The 14,447-nt window shown below is 41.3% G+C and overlaps 1 protein-coding gene across 10 annotated transcripts in view; it reads left to right on the top strand.

The window, feature by feature from the left end:
- THSD4 (thrombospondin type 1 domain containing 4) overlaps positions 1 to 14,447 on the top strand; it is a 630,174-nt gene that overhangs the window by 474,480 nt on the left and 141,247 nt on the right. The window lies entirely within an intron of this gene.

Below are 14,447 nucleotides of genomic sequence, written 5' to 3'. Positions count from 1 at the left end.
AGCTAAAGGATCCCACTGGAGGGTTTTAAATCCAGAGAGTGACATGAAGGACAAGGTCTTCTTGGCCTGCTCTTCTTAGCCCTGGCTTGTATATTGGTGATGGGTCTAAAGAAGATTAACTACCAGCTGACACGAGAGAACCCTTTTTTGTTCTTTGGGATTTATGAGCCAAAGACCGATTATATGGAGAGGGGCGAAAAGAACAGAAAATGTAATGTAGGTTATTAATGTTAATAGGTAACATATATATGAGTTCATACAAATTAGTTAACAAATGTGACCCACTGCAGTAATTTCTAAACAGTGTTGTATAGTTAATAATTGTGGAAGGGGTCATTTCACTAGGAATTAAGTTGAGCTGTTCTCAGCTCGGCCACGTCTCTGAAACCTCCCACATCTCTTCAGCTTTTCAGCCTGAAGGTCAGAGACATGACATCCAGGTCCAGGGTCACCTCAGGGTTTAGCTCAGGCTCTGGCCAGATTAGCCACATGGGTTTGATTTGGTCTCTTGAAAGATCCACATTGGCCAATAGTCTCTCTTGGCCACACATAGGGAGTGTAAGAAAAATAACAATCAGAACTACCATTTATTGAGTGCTTACTGTATGCCAGAGACATAGAGAAAATGAACTCCCTTGGGCACATTTGGGACCCAATAAGCAAACCAAATTAAAGACAGACTCCCTGGCATGGAATCCAAGACTGTCATCAGCAATAAAGAAGTGAAAACTGTTTGCAAGAGGGATTTAGATAATCTGTTTTAGAGCACATTGAATCATGCATAGTCCTTCCCTAACTTAAAGAATACACTGGTATTAAACAGGAGAAAGCGGGACTTCCCTGGTGGTCCAGTGCGTAAGACTCTGCGCTCCCAGTGCGGGGGGCCCAGGTTCGATCCTGGTCTGGGAACTAGATCCCACATGCCACAACTAAAAAAAAAAAAAAAAGATCCTGCATGCTGCTACGAAGACCCGGTGCAGCCAAAACAAATAAATAAGTATTAAAAAATATATAGGAGAAAGCATCAGATTGACAAGCAATTGATAGTGGCAACCACTCACGCGTCCCGAAGGAAATGAATGCTGCAGAGAGGAAGGAACCGCGTGGCACTCTGCCTGTTGGGATGTGTCACCCCCGCTGCAGGGCCCCTCCATCCACCTTCTACCCTGTCCTATCTTCCAGCCCTTCGTTTTCTGTCCCTTGCTCCTGTTAGTAAGAGAAACACCACATTTCATAAGCGTGTGTGAACTGCGGAGATCCACTATCATCCAGAAAATGCCACCTTTAGGAAGGCACTGGGTCAGACTGAAGGGAATGCTAATTTTTTCACAACAGAACTCCTGTGAGAACAAGGCTCAAATCAGCAAGGACTGCCCTTGTAGAAACAGTCTGTCTCGCCACAGGAGGGAGATTACAATGGGGGCGGGGTTCCACTTAGTAGGGATGGATGTGTGGGACCTTCCGGGTTCCAGTAACTTACTCTCTGTGCTCAAGTGTAAACTCAGGTGATTTATATACATTCATTTACATATTTACTGGAAGATCCTCGTACATTAATACACTCTCTTTCCCCAGATTGAATAAAATGCGGTCTTTATACTTCTTTGCTTATGTAAGAAGAGGTAGCACTCTGACAGTCATTCCTCAAATATAAGTTGGAGGCAAACAGAGCACAGAGCAGACAGGGCAGTCATATGATGGCAGTGGGGGACTAGAGGGGTGCCTAGTACATGCCAGGGATGGCATGTACGTATACTTACATCCACATGTGTAATTATGTATGCATTTGTGTGTATGTGTGTGTATGTGTGTGTGTAGAAGGAGAAAGACAGACTGGGGTGTGGAGGGGGTTACGTGAATGAACACCATGCTGACCTCTATTCTTAGCATACGACTATTTGCGGAGGCCTTGGCAGTTTTTAATGTGCCTTTAGTTGCCTTAATAGAAAAAGCATTGCACTTATGGCTGCCTGGGCCCAAACCTCAGTTATGCCACCTTACCAGCTGTGCCATCAGTAAATAGGAGAAGTGTCAGCGGTAGCCAGTTCCAGTCAGTAGGTTACACATTTCCCTTCTGTATCCCTGACCCTTTCAGTATCCTAATATTGCTGTACTGATCTCCTGTTTCCTGTGTCTGGCATTTGGAGAGTCCTGGGGTTTTCACTGGAATATTAAAGTATTGCCGTTTCCTCCTAGACATACATTAAGGGCGGTCCCAGGCTAGCCTTTTCCATTTCATGCTGCCTGCTTCCCACTGCCAGTGTTTCCTATGGAAGCTACCGCCCCTCAGAAGCCCTGTGCCCATCCGCAGACGCGGAAGCTCAGCACGCCTCCTCTTTTCTCAGTGAGCACCCTGCAGACACCTGCTCTGTGCTGGGGACCCTTAGGAGGTCACAGTCTAGACATAGAAGAGACGATCAATAACAACTAACCATTGTATAATATGACAGGTGAGCAATTAATGTTATGTGCAGGAGAGAGAGAAGGATTAACCCAGCTTGGGGAGGTCAGAGAAGGCTTCAGAGGAAATGACATTTCAGTTGGAACTTGAGGGATGATTTTTGTTTGGCAGGCCAATGAGGACAATTAAGGCAGAGCCTACAGCATGATAGGATTAAGGGACAGGGAATAGTCTGGAATACCTGGATCAGGGCGGGGGGGGGGGGTGTGCTGGTTGAGCATGTAAGTTGTGGAATGGGAAATGGCTATAAATAAGGTTGGAAGATTAGGCAGGGGTCAGGTCTTGCAGGCTTGGAGCTGAGCAGAATTTGAGCAAGTGCTCTTTGCACCGAGAACTGCTGCTGTATAGAGGCATTTAAGTCAGTGCGCGTACCATTCGTAGCTAAGGCATTTGGGGGCCCAGAGTCCTGGGTCACTTGAAAGACATCCCCTGTTAGCCAGTTCTGTGGAAATGGACAACCCTCAAAGACTTGGGAAACACTAGCTGTGTGGTCAGGGAGGAGCCAGAAGGCCTGGGAGACCTTTGGAATAGGGTCATGAATGACCAGTATCTTTGTGCTTTTGTCAGTTTAATCACTAAAGGGGAATTCAAGCCTTTTGTAGAAGAGGTAATGAGGCTTTCTAAGGTTGGATGAGCTCACAGTTTCAACTAATCACCCCGCAGTGGGGCTGATGCCAGGCTTCTTCTGCAAACTTCTTTGTAAGATGGCTCCTTGGATTGAAGGATTTCTGAAAACAGATAATTCATAGAGGAAATGGTTTCACAGAGATGGAGGATCTGGGATTCAAAGGGCAGACAGCAGGAGGGCAGAATGGCATCCCAGGCTCTGTGAGGTTACTTGGATTGCTGTGTATGTACCGTACAAGGTTGTCCATGGCTGTTTTCACCCGTGAAAAGGAGCAGGTTCCGTGGCTGCAGCTGTTGACAGAGACAAGAGGGATATGCAGCTGCTTAAACTTTTGACACATGGCTGTGGGACTGGAATGGGAGGCCACTCAACTTCCTCTCATGTCTTCTTTGCCTTCTGAATTCTGCAGTTGAAAGGCTCACACTCAGACAGAGGCCCCAGCTGTGAAATTAATTCCCAACAGAGTCAATGCATTGATAAGTCTCGAAGGCTCCATCCAGGGCACTCCAATGAGCTTAGAGCAAGGGCGATGACTGTCGGCACCTTCCTGAAATTTCTGATTGTTGCTAAATGTGACTGAAGTCAGAATGCTATTGCCATCAGTAGGAAAGAGTTCGCAAAGTCACAAATGGTGCTTTTGATAATAATTCTATCTTGAAGGGTATTGTTTATTTGATAAAAGCCTTTGTCACTTGGTCACATGAATAACCAAGGTAAAGGCTTTGCGGAGTCTGCTTCCTTAAGGAAAAAGCATTGTGAAATTCACCTTGACTTACGGAAAAGCAAATGCGTTTTCATTTGCTAATGGCCAGTCTCAGGCATAGTGTTTGCATAAGCAGAGCTGATGAAGAGCAACCTTTCCCAAAGTGTGTTCCGACACCTTTAGTCCTTTGAGAGTCCTGCGCAGGAAAGGGTTTATATGAGAGTAAATCCAAGAAATGCTGTGTGTTATAGGCTCCTCTTGGAGATTCACGAGGCCCACTGGCATAGTAAAGCCACTGAGGAAACCTGGTTGACTTTGTACAATTTAGCATTTCCCAAACTTGTTTTCCGTGGAGCCATTGTTTTGGGGTTTTTTTTTTTTTTCCTATTTTTAACATCCTTTAAAATCCTGCATATTCAGAACGACTTTAGGAAATGCTGCTTTGGATAACTAAGACATAAATAGGAGTAGGATTTATTGATTTAAATTGTCTTTGCTCACTTTTGATCATGTTGAGCCAGTTCATCATTAGCCTGGAGATATTTATCGAGCCACATATATAAAATGAGTCACAGTCTCTCTCTCCAGACCCCTCTTCCTTATCTGGATCCTCTCATGTTCATAACTCCCCACATCCACCCAAGCAAAACTGGCCTGACCATGTCAATTTTCCTCTACACCCTGTTTATGAAGCTATATCCGTACCAACTGTTGTGCTCAGAAGGGTTCTTCTGTCCGCATATGGGATCATATCCCATGTCAACCACTAAATCCATGCAGAACCTCTGTACTCTAATAAACCAGTCCTGCTTAGGTGGAATGTAGTATCACATTTGGGCCCAGTTCCCAGCTGACCAATATGCCTCCTTTTTTGTGGAGTGTAAGCTTGGAGTATGTGTAACTGATATCCACCTATGGTCTGAAAGGAGATTTGCTGCATGTTGACGAGACTGTAAACTCACTGAATAAATAGACCCTTTTCCCTGTCCTCCCCTCGCTGCAGGGTATGTTTATTAATTCAACTTTTAACCACAGAAGCCAGCTCCAGACATGGAGGCTTTATGGTTAGAGCTGGGTCATCAGAATGGTGGCATAGCAACGCTCGCTCCCTAAAGGACCTTATCTTCTTTTAAAAAACTCAGCTACTCTGTTTCGGCTAAATATTTATCTGTCTTCCCCAAATAAATATTTGCCAGTGTTTGAGAGAACTCTACCCACTTCTTGTACTTCCTTGCCACCATTTACTTTGTGCTGTTGCCCATCCCAGTCTGGATTCAGCCACCTTTACTCCTGAGGACACACTGGTAACTGCCTAATTATCATGTCCACTTGGCATTGTCACGGCTTTATTTTTTCCACCTCCTCAAAGTCTTCTTGAGGACCTATTCTCCTGACTTATAGGATGCTGAATTCTCCTTGTTCTCACATGCCCTTGAAGTCAGCCCTTCGAGTCTCTGTCTTCTGCGCGGAATACTTCCATCCATTTAACTCATTTATCTCCAACGACCTAAGGTTGCTGCCCCCACCTCTGATTCTTTTGGAATACTGCAGGGAATAAACAAGTAAACTGAACCTGTTACTTCCTCCAAATATTTCTGTTTCTCTAAATGAAATCATAAATTTCCCAGGTCAATTGAATTTAAAACATTAGGGTTATCTTTGACTTCCCTGTCTCCCTGACCTCCTGTGACATTTGTGACCGTGTCATAAATTTGGAGGCACGAGGGCATGTCTGTGAAAGATATTTATTTCTTCCGTTTCCTGCTCAAATAAACAGAATGTATTTAATCCATTTTATTTTATGCTGGGAAGTTGTCCTGCTCTCTAACGTCCTCATACATTAGTTCAAAATTCCCTGGCTGCGTTCCTATGTATGTTATTGTCATCTAAAAGTTGTATGTGTTTTATCGGAGCCCTCTCTTTATTTACAGTTCTGGTGGCTGCCTTCTGGTGAATAGTCCTGGCTGTTAATGATTTTGTAAGCCTAGATCAGAGGTTTTACTCACTGCCTGGCTCAACCTTGTACGGAATTTTTGGAAATAAGGGGAAGAGTGAAATTTCGTTCCTTTTTCATAAAGCATCATCTCACTGTACAGGAAAGCCATAAATCTGAAAGGTTTAAATAACAGTTTCTGAAAATATTTAATTAAATCAGAAATGCTTACTTGGAAGACATACTTCAAGTATAGGAAGAGAGGGAGAGGTTAGTGTTGGTGAGAGTCAGTGTGGGACATTTCAAAAAAAGGTAAGACTTTGAGTGGAGATGAAGAATATGTAATATTTGAAGAGAGCAGTAACTGGAGACAAGGAACTCAGGGACTATTTCTTCCTCCTTTTAAAATGGAGAGAGGCAACGAGCTAGACCTGGCAGGGGAAGAAGCACACCACGTGAGTATAGGTGAACCCCCTACCCCAGCAGTTCACGTTTACTGAGACTGACTCTAGGCTGGGTGCTTTCACAACCAGAAGATGAGGCCTGCACGTGAGGAGTCTCCACCAGCTCGGGATAGGAAGATGCCACCCTTCCTACCAAACCACCGCCCTCAGTTCAAAAACAGGACCCGAGAAAGGACTGGCCTTTGGAGCAGTTCTTAGATTACACTACCTTCGATGTAAATCAACTTGTACAGATTTGCTTTTGCAAATGAAAACAGTGGGCCGGTGTTTTATAGCTCTCGACTTCTGCCCTCAGCCTTCTTCGCTTTTCCCTTTTAAATATAAATGGAAAAATGGAAACGAGGTTTCCATGATGCACAGAATCTCTATTTTCAGAAAAGATAAACAGGATCTCCTGGTCAGAGACTCCGAAGAGAAATATGGCTCCCAAAGGGATGGAGGACAACATAAATGAAAATGTTGCTAGATAGGTAAGTGAATTAGTAAAATGAGACAACCAAACCAAACCTCTAAACTCAACTCACTTTACCATTGAAAGAAACACCATGGAAAGAAAATGAGAACCAGGGAAAGGAGGGAACCTTCCAAAGAAACCCATGAAGCCGTCTCTAGAGATCTCACGAGCCGGGGTTTCCAAAAGTTTGGTCACGTGCGTGAAAGGGGATCACACACCCAGATGAACACACACAGCAGTGAAACGTAGGAAAACAGGGTCAGGAAGGCCAAGGCTGGAGTCAACCAGGACTCTTGAAAAAAGGGCCTCTAGATCATTTGGATGTCTTGTTGGCCTGTAGGTAAGCAAGGCATCAGAAACAGTGGTCAGGGTAATATATGCATTTAAGGTACAGGAATCCTGGGTTTGGGGCCCAGCAAGCAGCCTCATTTCCACAGGTGTCCGGTCAATAGTTCACTGTTGAGCTACTGACGGGTGCTCTCATTTCCTAATAATGTGACACCGGACATGTTACTGGGCCTGTTTTCCCAGCTGTAAATGAGGATAAAAATACCTCATCAGATCGCTATGAGGATTAGAAAGGATTGAAGGAGTATATATGAGATATATGTAACATGTACTTTATACTGAGTGAATGTTCAATAAAAACGGAAGCTGTTGGGGCTTCCCTGGTGGCGCAGTGGTTGAGGGTCCGCCTGCCGATGCAGGGGACACGGGTTCGTGCCCCAGTCCGGGAAGATCCCACATGCCGCGGGGCGGCTGGGCCCGTGAGCCATGGCCGCTGAGCCTGCGCGTCCGGAGACTGTGCTCTGCAATGGGAGAGGCCACAACAGTGAGAGGCCCGCGTACCGCAAAACAAAAACAAAAACAAAAAAAAAACGGAAGCTGCTCTTTCTCTTCGTCATCATCACCATCCTTTAGGGCAAGTAGGAACAGAGTGCAGGGTCAGGCCTACTCCTTAGGATCCCAAGAATAATGTTATTAAATAGCAAAGAGAAACAAGGGCTGTTCCTACGTGGATTCTGTGTTTTCCTGGGTGGACATTGCTCCTTATGTGAGAAAAAGAGGCACCTGCAGCCCAGGGTAAGTGAGGAGGTAGGGCTCTTGAGATGAATTTGGGTTTCTGGCCAATCCTAATTGTTTGTGGATTGACCCCAGAACCCCAGGGAGAGATACTCCTTCAGTGTGGATGAATGTGTGTTCCCATGGCAGCTTGCTCCTGGGCTATTGTAACCTTCTCATCACTTACGTGACTCTCCCCACTGGATAGAGGCTCCGCAAGGGCAGAGATTGTGTCTCATTCACTGCCATTCCCAGCTCCCAGTACAGCCTCTGGCCCAGAAGAGACACACAATACAAACGTGCCATTTAAATGTGCCAAGACTAGAGATAGACAAATGTCTACATTTTCAAAATGAAGAAGGGTAAAATTTGGGAACTACAAATATCTAAGCTTGATGGTAGTTCCCCCCCACACACCAAAAAAAAATCTGGAAATAGCTGGTTTGAAAATCTGCAGTTCATCTAGAAATGGTCTGGAAATTTGAGCTGACTTTCTTTAAAAACCACTAGTGCAATGAAAAGATGTTAAAAGCGAAATCTAATTATATGTTGCATTACTAGAAATATAGGGTCCTGAGTAACCATAGTCCTCTTGTGAATTGCTGGTCAGACCACATTATGTTCTGTTCCGAGCAGCTCGCTTTCAGAAGGGCTCTGATAATCTCTAGATTATCAGAGGGAGGGTGTCCAGGACCAGTCACTGGAGTCCCTATCAAATAAGTACAGTTGAGAGAGCTGGCGTTGGTTTAACCTGGAGAATATTGGTGGAGGTAAGCAGGAGGAGGCAGCAATGCCATCTTCAAAGCTCTGGAAAATAGGTGCAGATCTCCTTTGTTCTACTTACAAAGGCAGAACTGGGACCAATGGGTAGAAGTAATAAGGGGCCTGTATTTAATCCACCATTAAGAAGAATTTCCTAGAAAATAGAATTGTGCTGCCCCCAGACACAAAGAGCAAATGTTCCACAGAAGTGCCTGGATAACCTGTTCAGGGAAGGTGTACATGGGATTCCTGCATTGAGCAAGAGGTTTGAACTGGGTGGTCTTCAACACCAAGAATTCATGATGGTGAATTAATCATGAATAGGATTGGCTCTCTGCAAGGAACCTTTCCAGATGAGGGCCACTGTGCAGCAAAGCCCCTTGGAGGCTCCATTCACATTATTTTCCAGGTCAGCTGCTCACAGTAACCCATATCTGTCATAGGGATTCAAAGAGTTTAGCAATTAGTTTAAAGCAACTTCCTACCTGTCACCAGGGAGTGGCCAATCTATAATTAATTCTAGTTTTTAAAAGATAATTAGTAGTTTAGAACATTGATTCACATCACATCATGTGATATCATGGCAAATGTCAGCAGAAGTTTCTAGTGATAAATCAACTAACATGAACTCCAATCTGAGAGTTCTTGAATTCCTCAAATTCCCTATCTCAAATTCCTCTCCTCCAGTTGTTTTTAGAACATTTAATAGCAATCTTCTACTTTTAAAATAGAATCACATAAAAGCCAGAAATAAATTAATGGAAGTACTTAAAATTAGACTATAATCTTTTTCTTAAATTATTTTAGTTTAAATTTTTTCCACCATCATTTAGGTTTCACTTCTACTTTTATTAGTAATTTCTTATTGTCTGCCCCTTTTCTTCTTCTTCCTGCCTTTCATTTCCTTTCATCTTCTTTTCCTCTAAAAATTTATATATATATTTTTTTGAATTTTATTTTATTTTTTTATACAGCAGGTTCTTATTAGTCATCCATTTTATACACATCAGTGTATACATGTCAATCCCAATCACCCAATTCATGACACCACCACCCCCCAGCCACTTTCCCCCCTTGGTGTCCATACGTTAGTTCTCTACATCTGTGTCTCAATTTCTGCCCTACAAACCGATACATCTGTACCATTTTTCTAGGTTCCACATACATGCGTTAATATATGATATTTGTTTTTCTCTTTCTGACTTACTTCACTCTCTATGACAGTCTCTAGATCCATCCACATCTCTACAAATGACCCAGTTTCGTTCCTTTTATGGCTGAGTAATATTCCATTGTATATATGTACCACCTCTTCTTTATCCATTAGTCTGTCCATGGACATTTAGGTTGCTTCCATGACCTGGCTGTTGTAAATAGTGCTGCAGTGAATATTGGGGTGCATGTGTCTTTTTGAATTATGGTTTTCTCTGGGTATATGTCCAGTAGTGGGATTGCTGGGTCATATGGTAATTCTACTTTTAGTTTTTTAAGGAATCTCCATACTGTTCTCCATAGTGGCTGTATCAATTTACATTCCCACCAACAGTGCAAGAGGGTTCCCTTTTCTCCACACCCTCTCCAGCATTTGTTGTTTGTAGATTTTCTGATGATGCCCATTCTAACTGGTGTGAGGTGATACCTCATTGTAGTTTTGATTTGCATTTCTCTAATAATTAGTGATGTTTAGCAGCTTTTCATGTGCTTCTTGGCCATCTGTATATCTTCTTTGGAGAAATGTCTATTTAGGCCTTCTGCCCATTTTTGGATTGGGTTGTTTGTTTTTTTCATATTGAGCTGCATGAGCTGTTTATATATTTTGGAGATTAATCCTTTGTCCGTTGATTCGTTTGCAAATATTTTCTCCCATTTTGAGGGTTGTCTTTTTGTGTTGTTTATGGCTTCCTTTGCTGTGCAAAAGCTTTTAAGTTTCGTTAGGTCTCATTTGTTTATTTTTGTTTTTATTTTCATTGCTCTAGGAGGTGGGTCAAAAAAGATCTTGCTGTGATTTATGTCAAAGGGCGTTTTTCCTATGTTTTCCTCTAAGAGTTTTATAGTGTTTGGTCTTACATTTAGGTCTTTAATCAGTTCTGAGTTTATTTTTGTGTATCGTGTTAGGGAGTGTTCTAATTTCATTCTTTTACATGTAGCTGTCCATTTTCTTTTTCTCCATTGTATATCCTTGCCTCCTTTGTCATGGATTAGTTGACCATAGGTGCATGGGTTTATCTCTGGGCTTTCTATCTTGTTCCATTGATCTATATTTCTGTTTTTGTGTCAGTACCATATTGTCTTGATTACTGTAGCTTTGTAGTACAGTTTGAAGTCAGAGAGTCTGATTCCTCAGCTCCATTTTTCTTCCCACAAGACTGCTTTGGCTATTCAGGGCCTTTTGTGTCTCTATACAAATTTTAAGATTTTTGTTCTAGTTCCATAAAAAATGCCATTGGTAATTCGATAGGGATTGCATTGAATCTGTAGATTGCTTTGGGTAGTATAGTCATTTTCACAATATTGATTCTTCCAGTCCAAGAACATAGTATATCTCTCCATCTGTTGCTATCATCCTTAATTTCATTCATCAGTGTCTTATAGTTTTCTGCATGCAGGTCTTTTGTCTCCCTTGGTAGGTTTATTCCTAGGTATTTTATTCATTTTTTTGCAGTGGTAAATGGGAGTGTTTCCTTATTTTCTCTTTCAGATTTTTCATCATTAGTGTATAGGAATGCAAGAGATTTCTGTGCATTAATTTGTAACCTGCAACTTTACCAAATTCGTTGATTACTTCTAGTAGTTTTCTGGTGGCATCTTTAGGATTCTTTATGTATAGTATCATGTCATCTGCAAACAGTGACAGTTTTACTTCTTCTTTTCCAATTTGTATTGATTTTATTTCTTTTTCTTCTCTGATTGCCATGGCTAGGACTTTCAAAACTATGTTGAATAATAGTGGTGAGAGTGGACATCCTTGTCTCATTCCTGATCTTAGAGGAAATGGTTTCAGTTTTTCACTATTGAGGATGATGTTTGCTGTGAGTTTGTCATATATGGCCTTTATTATGTTGAGGTAGGTTCCCTCTATGCCCACTTTATGGAGAGTTTTTATCAGAGATCGGTGTTGAACTTTGTTAAAAGCTTTTTCTGCATTTATTGAGATGATCATATGGTTTTTATTCTTCAATTTGTTAATATGGTGTATCACATTGATTGATTTGTATATATTGAAGAATCCTTGCATCCCTGGGATAATCCCACTTGATCTTGGTGTATGATTCCTTTAAAGTGTTGTTGGATTCTGTTTGCTAGTATTTTGTTGAGGAATTTTGCATCTATATTCACTAGTGATATTGGTCTGTAATTTTCTTTTGTTTTGTAGTATCTTTGTCTGGTTTTGGTATCGGTGATGGTGGCCTCATAGAATGAGTTTGGGAGTGTTCCTTCCTCTGCAATTTTTTGGAAGAGTTTGAGAAGGATGGGTGTTAGCTCTTCTCTAAATGTTTGATAAAATTCACCTGTGAAGCCATCTAGTCCTGGACTTTTGTTTGTTGGAAGATTTTAAACCACAGTTTCAATTTCATTACTTGTGATTGGTCTGTTCATATTTTCTCTTTCTTCCTGGTTCAGTCTTGGAAGGTTATACCTTTCTAAGAATTTGTACATTTCTTCCAGGTTGTCCATTTTATTGGCATAGAGTTGCTTGTAGTAGTCTCTTGGGATGCTTTGTATTTCTGCAGTGTCGGTTGTGACTTCTCCTTTTTCATTTCTAATTTTATTGATTTGAGTCCTCTCCCTCTTTTTCTTGATGAGTCTGGCTCATGGTGTATCAATTTTGTTTATCTTCTCAAAGAACAAGCTTTTGGTTTTATTGATCTTTGGTATTGTTTTCTTTGTTTCTATTTCATTTCTTTCTGCTCTGATCTTTATGATTTCTTTCCTTCTGCTAACTTTGGGTTTTGTTTGTTCTTCTTTCTCTAGTTCCTTTAGGTGTAAGGTTAGATTGTTTATTTGAGATTTTTCTTGTTTCTTGAGGTAGGCTTGTATAGCTATAAACTTGCCTCTTCGAACTGCTTTTGCCGCATCCCAGAGGTTTTGGATCATAGTGATTTCATTGTCATTTGTGTCTAGGTATTTTTTGATTTCCTCTTTGGTTTCTTCAGTCATCTCCTGGTTATTTAGTAACGTATTGTTTAGCCTCCATGTGTTTGTGCTTTTTACGGTTTTTTTCCCTGTAATTGATTTCTAATCTCATAGCGTTGTGGTCAGAAAACATGCTTGATATGATGTCAATTTTCTTAAATTTACTGAGGCTTGATTTGTGACCCAAGATGTGATCTATCCTAGAGAATGTTCTGTGTGCACTTGAGAAGAAAGTGTAATGTGCTGTTTTGAGATGGAATGTCCTATAAATATCAATTAAATCTATCAGGTCTATTGTGTCTTTTATAGTTTGTGTCTCCTTATTAATTTTTTGTTTGGACGATCTGTCCACTGGTGTAAGTGAGGTGTTAAAGTCCCCCACTATGATTGTGTTACTGTTGATTTCCTCTTGTATAGCTGTTAGCAGTTGCCTTAATGTATTGAAGTGCTCCTATGTTGGGTGCATATATATTTATAATTGTTATATCTTCTTCTTGGATTGATCCCTTGATCATTATGTAGTGTCCTTCCTTGTCTCTTGTAACATTCTTTATTTTAAAGTCTATTTTATCTGTTATGAGTATTGCTACTCCAGCTTTCTTTTGATTTCCATTTGCATGGAATATCTTCTTCCATCCCCTCACTTTCAGTCTGTATGTGTCCCTAGGTCTGAAGTGGGTCTCTTGTAGACAGCATATTTATGGGTCTTGTTTTTGTATCCATTCAGTGAGCCTGTGTCTTTTGGTCAGAGCATTTAATCCATTCATGTTTAAGGTAATTATCAATATGTATGTTCTTATTACCATTTTCTTAATTATTTCGTGTTTGTTTTTGTAGGTCCTTTTCTTCTCTTATGTTTCCCACTTAGAGAAGTTCCTTTAGCATTTGTTGTAGAGCTGGTTTGGTGGTGCTGAATTCTCTTAGCTTTTACTCGTCTGTAAAGCTTTTGATTTCTCCATCGAATCTGAATGAGATCCTTGCTAGGTAGAGTAATCTTGGTTGTAGGTTCTTCCCTTTCATCACTTTAAGTATATCATGCCACTCCCTTCTGGCTTGTAGAGTTTCTGCTGAGAAATCAGCTGTTAACCTATGGGAGTTCCCTTGTATGTTGTTTGTCATTTTTTCCTTGCTGCTTTCAATAATTTTTCTTTGTCTTTAATTTTTGCCAATTTGATTACTATGTGTCTCAGTCTGTTTCTCCTTGTGTTTATCCTGTATGGGACTCTCTGCGCTTCCTGGACTCTGGTGCCTATTTTCTTTCTCAGGTTAGGGAAGTTTTCGACTATAATCTCTTCAAATATTTTCTCGGGTCCTTTCTCTCTCTCTTCTCCTTCTGGGACCCCTATAATGTGAATGTTGTTGCATTTAATGTTGTCCCAGAGGTCTCTTAGGCTGTCTTCATTTCTTTTCATTCTTTTTTCTTTATTCTGTTCCACAGCAGTGAATTCCACCATTCTGTCTTCCAGGTCACTTATCCGTTCTCCTGCCTCAGTTATTCAGCTATTGATTCCTTCAAGTGTATTTTTCTTTTCAGTTATCTCTATTGTTTGTTCTTTAATTCTTCTAGATCTTTGTTAAACACTTCTTGCATCTTCTGAGTCTTTGCCTCCATTCTTTTTCCAATGTCCTGGATCATCTTCCCTATCATTCTGAATTCTTTTAGTGGAAGGTTGCCTATCTCCACTTCATTTAGTTGATTTTCTGGGGTTTTATCTTGTTCCTTCGTCGGGTACATAGCCCTCTGCCTTTTCATCTTGTCTATCTTTCTGTGAATGTGGTTTTTGTAGAAGTGGATCCTTTAAATACCAGAAAACCAGAGCTGCTCTGGAGCTGCTGGGAGAGCACT

Source organism: Stenella coeruleoalba (assembly GCF_951394435.1).
Source record: "Stenella coeruleoalba genome assembly, chromosome: 2".
In the NCBI taxonomy this organism is placed as follows: Eukaryota; Metazoa; Chordata; class Mammalia; order Artiodactyla; family Delphinidae; genus Stenella; species Stenella coeruleoalba.
This window is presented reverse-complemented; position numbering and strand designations above follow the sequence as displayed.